The sequence below is a fragment of the Cheilinus undulatus genome, linkage group 1 (assembly GCF_018320785.1).
Source record: "Cheilinus undulatus linkage group 1, ASM1832078v1, whole genome shotgun sequence".
Taxonomy (NCBI): domain Eukaryota; kingdom Metazoa; phylum Chordata; class Actinopteri; order Labriformes; family Labridae; genus Cheilinus; species Cheilinus undulatus.
The window spans coordinates 13,205,741-13,215,577 of record NC_054865.1 but is presented as its reverse complement, the minus strand read 5'-3'; positions in this window follow the sequence as shown (position 1 = coordinate 13,215,577).

The following is a 9,837-nucleotide window of genomic DNA, read 5'->3' as shown; positions in this document are numbered from 1 at the left end:
TCCCCCCCAAGAATACAAAAAAAAATCCATTCCCTCCCCCCTCTCTTTCTCCCCCTTTCAGAAAATGTGTCTGAAACAAGCCGCACTCTCTTTAGGGCCTTGATTTTGAATGACCTCTTACTAGCCATGAACTATTCACGCTTCATATTTTTTCAACTCTTAAGGCCTTGAACCTGTAGATTTTAGGGAGTGGTTGAGGTAGGTTAGATTTGTGGAGATACTGAGGGTGAATAAGTGCCTATCATTGGTGTGGTATGAGTCAGTGCCCCAGAGAGATGCATGAATCATGCATGAAAGTCTTTTCTTCTTTTCAAAAACCCAGTAAACACATTTTCCACATCAGCTCTCTACTGTGATACACAGTGTTTAAACTGGATTATAAAAGGAAAATTTGCAAATGGATTTGCAATGCACATTATGATGCATTTATTCTAAGCAGCAATATTTGCATAAATCTCAGCAATCTGGCGGGCTTGTTTGGATCCTGATGAACAAATCTGATCAATGTCCCTGTGAAACCATTTTATTTACATTTTTAAGGGAGAAACAGGTTAAATAGGAGGTTCTGAATTCAGCAGAAGGACTGACTTTAGTGTAATACTGGTTATCAAAATGTGCCACAGTAAAACGCCTGGCCCTAGAATTAACACGAAACCAAGCAAACCAAGACACACTGTGAATGGATCAGTTTTTATTCCCTTGTAAATAGAATATCAATAAAAACACACCTCAAAAATAACAAATAAGGTTTATCCAACAGATGAAAAAGTAACAAAAGGCATATGTAGAGTTTCTACACAGCGATCACAGAACAGTCTACCGTCCAAAAAAGGCACTAAATCCTGAAATAGATAACAACGAGGATAGAAATCATTTCAAACCGATACAACAAATGTCCTGTGGAGAATTATTGAAGAGTTTATTGCCAAATGAAATGATAACCACTCTAAAATTTAAAAATAAAATCGTATTAACATGATAAAATGTCTGAACCAGATTTCATTTTTATGAAGTATTTACAGATTATGAAGCATTTACATTGTTGAATGGCAGTTAATGTACATATCAACAAAACTTTGGAATAAAACTCCGCAGGTATCCTACTGCATCATCACCTGTGCTTTCTTTTTGTTCACACAGCGCACTTTTGTTCAGATCAGACCCTCTACAGACCTGTTAGCATTACCAAACATGCCACAACACAAATCTAAAGCAGTGTCATCAGTGTAAAACTGTGTTAACACAGCATTCAGGACGATCAGTAGGAGAGATGAGGGCATTTGTGTGATTATGTTTATTAAGATTTTTAATTTAGGCCCACAGTGCCAGCTAGGTTGTGTCTTAACAGTGATGCAGCCACCTGCCACTAGATGGGGCTAAAGACCCAGTTAGCTGGCCTACTTTGTTTGCCTTCCCACATGGATTCAAACCATCAAGTGGATTGATGGACTGGAGAAACACAGCTAGGCTGACAGAATTACTCGACAAGGACAATGCATAACCAGCTGGTGGCGCTAGCACTGATAACATTAGCCACACTCAGCTTAACAACTTGACATTGATGACCAGTTAACACACTTTAGAGTGCCACACATTTCAGCAATATTTAAATCAGCCACCATTTATGTTATTAAAGAATGTGATTAAGTGCAATTATTACACTTTTCCATCTTCACGTTCGTTGCATCCTATATACTGTTACAAGCAGCATACAAGTATAAAATGCTAAGACATAGACCATCATGACTGCAGCTGCCATTATCACCAACTGCACACAACCTGACGACATTTCACCCCCATGTACCTTGTAGTGACTGGCTGGTTTGCTACACAAAATGTGCTGATATACAGGTACAACTAAAAAAAATTAGTGTGAATCACGTGAAAGTGAATTTTTGTCCTTTGATTTACTTCAAAGGGTTAAATTTCCATATATTCTAGATTCAATCACAGCAAAAACAAAAAAAATTATCCATAATATTCTAATTGTTTAATATGTACCTATATAATGAAGTTGACCAGACAGGCCACTTTTTGACAGCTTTTCTTCCTTGTAAGATCATAGCCCTACATTTAATATAAACAGTTTTACATATTTATGTAAATTTAGACCTTGTCATTGCTGGTTTAACTGAAGACTCCTCTATTGCAGACATGAGGTGACCAGCAGAGATTGGCCGCTACACTCACATGTTGAGAGCTCAACTACTGTACTGTGAGCTAGTGGGATTGCCAACTCCACATGGTGAAAACAGATGGTAGTGCAACATCAACACAGCTGCACAGAAGCTGCACATATTGTGGACTTTGCAGCACAAAATGAAAAATGTCACACAGGAAGACAATTTACTTTTTATTGTAAATAGGCTTCATGAAAGATTGGAGTGTTCAGACTTACTTAATTGTAGCTGGCTGCTTCCTGAATGCATTCTTACCTTTAGACTTTTCAACATGTCCTTATAATTATTTGGACGGTTAAATCGGTTGCTAAGGACATCCCTATTGTGGAAAACTGAATTTGTTGAGAAGCAAATATTGAATAAAGATTAAAAGTCAGCGCTAAGTGTGTCTGTGATGAACAGGTGTGTAAAGCTGGATCTGATCTGAAACATGGGCTGCTTTGTTCCTGTGAAGGATCAGCAAATGATCCTTTTAAAATAAAACAGAAGAGCAAGGCAACAGAGGAATGAAGGCAGATGGCTAAACTGCATTTCAACAATAAAATACAACACAGTGTACATGAGGAGCCTGAATATAACTCAAAAAGCAAAGGCTTTCTTTAAACATTGATTTAATATACAGTTCAAGTTGATTATCACATAAACACACTCTCTGGCACTCAGATTTAAAAAATAAAAGAGACAAATCAAAAACTCAGTAAAATGAAATGTACTGAAAAATGTGGACGAAGTCAATATGATATCTCCAAATGAGAAACATGAGAGCTTATGAGATCGGCTTTGTTCTGTTCTTTTTATGTGAAGTAATCAGAGAAATAACTATTTCTGTTACTGATATTTGGTTACATCACAGTATTTTGGCCCTTCTCTAACACTGTAGTTAGTGTGTAAAGCCACTTAGATATGGTTAACACTTGTTCAATTTCACCCAAGAGCCTGAAGAGTTTTACAGTTCCTGGGTTGACTCAAAAAGGACCATTCAGGCTTGGTGAGGCCAAATCAGCAGACAGGAAGTGGTGAGGCTTGATAATGTCAGAGTACTTCCATATAAAATCAAAACAGCAAACCTTTTATCTAACATTTACAGTTTTGTTTGAGTTTTCTCCTTTCATTCCTCTTATGAATTTTATTCTTTTCTCTTTCCTTTCAGGTTTTCTGACTCTGTGATAACTAAAAGTCACACTTTGCTGCTTCAGAACCCAAATAGTTTTACCAAAAAGACCGTGAAGGCAGCATCTGAAATTAATTCAGACCCTGAAATAATCTCAAAAAAGCACAATGTTGAAAAAACAGTTTAAAGGCTTCTGCTTGGCAGATTTAACAAAAAAAAAAACACTTGGTGGGACGGAACAGTTTGATATTTTGGTGTAAATAAATGAAAAAGCTGACAGACAGCTACATAACAGACGAACGATGCCTCAGAGTTTTATAAACGCTTAAAGCAAAGACACTGAAGACAGCTCTGCTGCCGTACGATTAAAGAGACATTCAGTACAAAAATTATCGATCTCACACATTCTACTGAAACACTGAGCAGTTGTGTTAGATTTCCACTGCTAGGAGTGAAATAAAAGTATGTTCAATTACATGACTCTGGTGGAGGCAGGAGCATTTGAATGAATAATCTCTTCTTTTTTTTGAGTGGAATTTCCCTTTACTTTTAGAACTAACATTTATTGGCTCGACTTTGAGAAGGAGTTTCCCTTTAAATAAACAACACCGGCACCTCTGTTTCCCCAGATGAGCCAGTGAAGCGCCTTTCTAGCCTCGTCACAGTGTGCTCTCCGTCATCTCTGAATAAATCTACAGTTATTTTTACTTTGAGTGTCTACATGGTGATTCACATTGAAGCAGCTGTGAAGAAAACCTGCGGGGGTCTAGCTTATACCTGCGGGGCTACAGTGAGGTATCTGTGTTGAGTTTAGACTCTGAACTAGTAGCTTAGCCTGTAAAGCACCTGATGAAACATCAATGAACCATTAAATGAAGACACGGTACAGTTGGCTGTGTTGTGTTTAGCTTATTGTATACAGTGATGATGTGGGTACAGCCTTTGTAGAAGTCCTTTCTCCAAAGAAAAGGCACTTTAACTTAAAACTATACAGTACTTTTTGAGTTCATCAGAATATTTTAGTTATCTTGGACAGTCTGGCATTTTTCACTGTGACAAAGTGTTTAGTCAGGGTTTACAACTTGTAGTAATTAGCAGTTAAATGTAAGATAACCAAACAGAGGTAGATACCTCTTTTCGGCTTTCTTATCCAGCATTTAGTCCTAGGGTTGTCACAATACCAGACAATCACGTAAAAAATTCTCAAAAGATGATGATTTTTAAATTTATAGCTTTTCATTTACCTGCCAAAAAAGGTTAAAACAATCTATACAGCACCAAACAGCAAACAAATAAGGGACAAATGTAGCCAATTTATTCATACTAAGCCAAAGTGAGCATAAAGAAGAGTAAATAATGACATTTACCCTCCTCTGACAGATTGGATGAATCTTGGCTTTATGATTGTTGAATTTTGTTGTTGTGAAATGTATTACACTATAAGAAAGGTGTTGTATATAAATTCATAAACTCATGTTTATCTATACTTAAGCGGGCCCTAATTCCCTTGTTAACCTCATAGTTATAAATGATAATTATGTAATAATTTCTCAAGAATAACGTGCAATTACATTGTAATTATTTGGTATTTTACTAAGTAGGATTTTGGAACCATGGTAATATGTACGAAGCATTTACATGTTTATTTAGTAATAACAAACTACTGATCAAGTAATTCCTTGTAACATTGTGGCAGTTCTCTGGTAATCCCTAAACCTGACCCCAAACTCTGACCGTCACCCCCTAAAACTAACCCCAAACTCTGACCCTCACCCCCTAAACCTAACCCCTCCAAACTCTGACCCTCACCCCCTAAACCTAACCCCTCCAAACTCTGACCCTCACCCCCTAAACCTAACCCCTCCAAACTCTGACCCTCACCCCCTAAACCTAACCCCTCCAAACTCTGACCATCACCCCCTAAACCTAACCCCTCCAAACTCTGACCTCACCCCCTAAACCTAACCCCTCCAAACTCTGACCTTCACCCCTAAACCTAACCCCTCCAAACTCTGACCTCACACCCAAAACCTACCCCCACCATACTCTGACCTCCCGACCTAAACCTAACCACAAACAATGACCTCACCCCCTAAACCTAACCCCTCCAAACTCTGACCCTCACCCCCTAAACCTAACCCCTCCAAACTCTGACCTCACCCCTAAACCTAACCCCTCCAAACTCTGACCTTCACCCCTAAACCTAACCCCTTCAAACTCTGACCTCACCCCCTAAACCTAACCCCTCCAAACTCTGACCTCACCCCCTAAACCTAACCTCAAACTCTGACCTCACCCCCTAAACCTAACCCCTCCAAACTCTGACCCTCACCCCCTAAACCTAACCCCTCCAAACTCTGACCTCACCCCCTAAACCTAACCTCAAACTCTGACCCTCACACCCCAAACCTAACCCCTCCAAACTCTGACCCTCATCCCCTAAACCTAAACTCCTGAATCTAACCCCAAACTCAGACCATTACCTCTTAGCTCTAACCCCAACCCAATAAACCTAACTCCTTAGCTCTAACTCTGACACCCTAAACCTAACCCCTAACTCTGACCCTGATAAAACGGCTTATAACTCAGTAACTACCATCTTATTCCAGAGAAATTACAACATAATTACATTTACTACCATGAAATAACTAGGTAATTAGGGCCCACTAAAATACAGTTTTAAGGAAAATTTTAACATACTCGGAAAAGTGGCTTTTAAGACTTAGGTATTTAGATTGGGATTTTCTTAACCACAAATTCAAAAAGAAAATAATTTGCTTTAGAGACAAACTGATTAGACAAGTTTGTAAAACTTTAAATGATAGAAGAGAGCATCTGTAAGATGAGAAAAGAACCTGTTTTGGGGCAGTTTTAGCATCCTATTCTGTAGGTTAAAGGTTAAATAGGATCCCAGTTTAAATCACATTTCTTTACATCAAACATAAGAACACACGAGAGGTGGCAACTTTTTAAAAGTTGCAGTATGTCACTGCTGGTATGGCTTGTTAAGAGAAGAAAGAAGGATATATGTGGCTGTAAGATGTTCACATAATCAAATTTTGTAATATTTTTTGTCATACTTGAAGCTGGTTACACACCGGATGATTTTAAGTCCGATTTTAGTCCAGATATGCCCCTCCGATAATTTGGAGGGTTGGGTGAGACCCTATTTGAGGCTTATTGCTACAGACAATTTGTCCAAATAATTCTCAGCATGTTGGGGCCGATTTGATTACAATCCAAAATTGTAAATAACAAACATCTTCGATATTCATAGTTCAAGATGAGGCTGCCTCCAGTGAATATCCAAAACCAGTGTTTATCAACCCTTCATCAGTCAAGACACGCTTCAAAAAATAAAAATGTATTTTTTTTTTTAAAGAACATTTTACAATCCTATGACCACTAAGGGATTTGTGTGATAAAGAGTTGAGATAAATCTCTAAAGCACTCCCTTTAAATTATACAATAGCTAATATTTTCACTGAATGTTGATGTAGAACTTTAAAACATTTTGATGCATTTGGGCACACAAGCAGAGCTAAAAAAGCACTGTATGGATATTTATGTAGTGCTTACTAGTGTTGGATAGCATAACCATTGCATCTGACTTGTTAGATTACTGCCTTACATAGTGAGAATCGTAACAAAACATGAGCTTTTAAATTTACATTTCACTATGATGTTGTTTTGTCCCTTTCGTACAAAAATCTAACATAAAGGGGATAATTCCCCAGTGTGCTGTCCTCTTTGCCATCTTGCTAGCTCAATAAGCTAAAGGCACACTGGCACAGCTGTGCTTAACTTCTGCTGGCACGCTGCTACGTTTGTGTTGACAAGTAAGAAGAAAGGCGCCGATGCTTCGAGGAACTTCCATTTTTCTCTCTCTTGTTTGAGTGGCCACAAAAGAGGAAGGAAATTAAGGATTTTGTTTTTTTAATAACGGATTAATTTCATGAAACGGGTAACTAATAACAGATTACTCAAATTGTAAAACATGCGTGTTATATTACTCATTACAACAAAAAACTAATCCTAGTACTCTAACGGATTACTTTATAACGTGTTACCCCAACACTGGTGCCTATTGACATAAGCTGATTTATTTGCTGACCCCAACACTGACATGATTTCAAGAAAAATGTGTAAGAGACTATTTAGGTTTTCACTGAGACAGCTCATGATCTGCATACTCATGGTAAGTCTTGGTTGAATTCAAAGAATTTTGAAGGCACCTCAGATGATACCTGAAGGCAGCCCAGGGTGCAGAGGTTGACAAATGCTGCCCACAACAACCGATAAGAGCGAGTGGACCAGGTGGTTTCACCAATTAGTGTTAAATACTTTGACAGCTCACAAACATAAAGAAAACCACATCTTCTTTTCTGTCAGAATTTTACCCACTCTTTTTTATTTCTTAAAATGAAACTATAATGCATACCAGGTCAGACAGCCGTTTGTTTTTCTTCTCAAGTCAGGTTTAATCACACAAGTTTCTGTGCGATCTCTGTGTCTAATCTCCTCTGTGATATTTTACAACTAACAGCAGGTGTGTGTTATCACAGCCTGGCTGAACTGTCTAGTGTATTCATTCAGAGGATTATAATGTTAAAAATCAGATCAAACTGTCCTGAAGTCTCTGGTCTACCATGTTTTTAAAATCGGTTTGAAACCAACCAGAGTGTAGCCAGTCTTATGGGGGTTGGGATAGATAACAGATTGAGAAAAATGTATTCTTAAAAGGCAAAATCATAATATTTGAGTATTCTGAAACAAAATTCAGGTTGACCCGTTAGACTGTGGTGAGGTATTTCCTGTGCCAAAGGCTTTAAAGAGTAAAACATTTATAATCCCTGTGAAGATGGAGGTTGGTATGAATGCATAAAAGGACTTCTACAAGGCTGTACTTCAGTATTTACTCGACTGGACTCATGCAATCAAATAGTTATTGTTCAGCTTAAAATACCTTTTTACTAAATGTCAAACTATAAAGCTTCCTAGATATTTTATTCTCTTCATTCTGCCTCTCTGCTCTGTTTTCACACTGATCAATGGAGTTATTTAACAGTTTGGACTATAAGCACCATAATATATTGACCCGACAAAGTGTCATTTAAAATAGAAATTTAAATATGGACAGTGTGTTTAGAACACATGGTATATCACAAACACAGATATACCTTAAAAAGGAAATGCATTTTGATTGCAACAATTAGACACATCTGATGTGTCTTTGATTAGCATATTTATAAAACATAATCCCACCCGTGACATCATGCATTCTTAAAGTAAAAAAACAAAATCAAACTTAATACTTTGGCTAATGCTTCACTCACCAACAAGAAACACTCATTGATATTTTCTCTCATTTGAAGCTAATACGTCTAGATACTGTAGATAGAACTGGATCAGGGTACATATATATACCCTAATAGTTTATATAATATACTGTATGTGTATATGCATACATACATGTGTGGTCTAGGTATGTATTCCCTTTACTCTAAAACTTGTAGTATCAAGTAATAGTTGTGTTGGACTGTTAGAATACCTCCCTAATAAATGATCCTAACTGATTATCAATCATCTCACAGTGATCATTTATTCTGACTCATTGATCACCCAGTGGGTGAATGGACGCTCTGTAATCTGAACATCAGGATTCATGATTTTATACAAAGATGCTGAAAGTTATAGATTCATTTAAAAAGAGTGTTTGGAGCATATTATCCCTGGAACATCATGAAAGAGAAAAGTTTATCTGATGACGAGTTTATCAACTAAATTCCACATTTTGCCATTTTGTCACAGCTGAATGTTATTTAAATACCTTTGGATTGATAGCATTAGATTGTTTAATCCACATATGGGGGCCTTAAACTTCTGACCAAGTTGCACAAAAAAACATTTAACCTGCAACCCAAAAAGGGGTCCTGTATTCCTGAGAGGGGTCTGGCGGTAGACCTCAGATCTCAGACACCCCATCATGCTTCCCTCTACTGTGGGATGCCGTGTCTGTCAGAACGGAAGAGGCGTAATTTTACAGTAAAATTTTTTAGAAATTCTTTATACGTTGTTCAGAAAACAAAGTCTAGCAGTTACATTAATGAAACAACCACATTGCAAATAGCTTTTCATAAATAAAACAGAAAAAGGTAAGAGGTCTAACCCAGGATTAATTTACATTTAGACCTGTGTAGTAGTACAGCTCGCTTTAGCTTTGCCAGCTTTAGCTAAAGCCAGCTAAAACTTTGCTAGCTAGATAGTGAACGTTACTGCACAAGACAAAGTACTTACATTAGCTTTAGCTAAAGCTAACGGAGCAAAAGCGAGCCACTGTTCGCATAACTTCTTCTAATAAGGGTCTAGCTTTGCAAACATAGCATAATCTCACATTGTTTCTTTCGCTTTAGTTTGAGCTACATAAGCCAATGCAGCTATGTTACCCCACTAGCAAAATCAGCTTTATTAGCTGTAGATTTAGCTATATTATTTTAGTAGCTACATTATCTACATGGCTAGTGTAGCTTGCTGAGGCGCATAGTG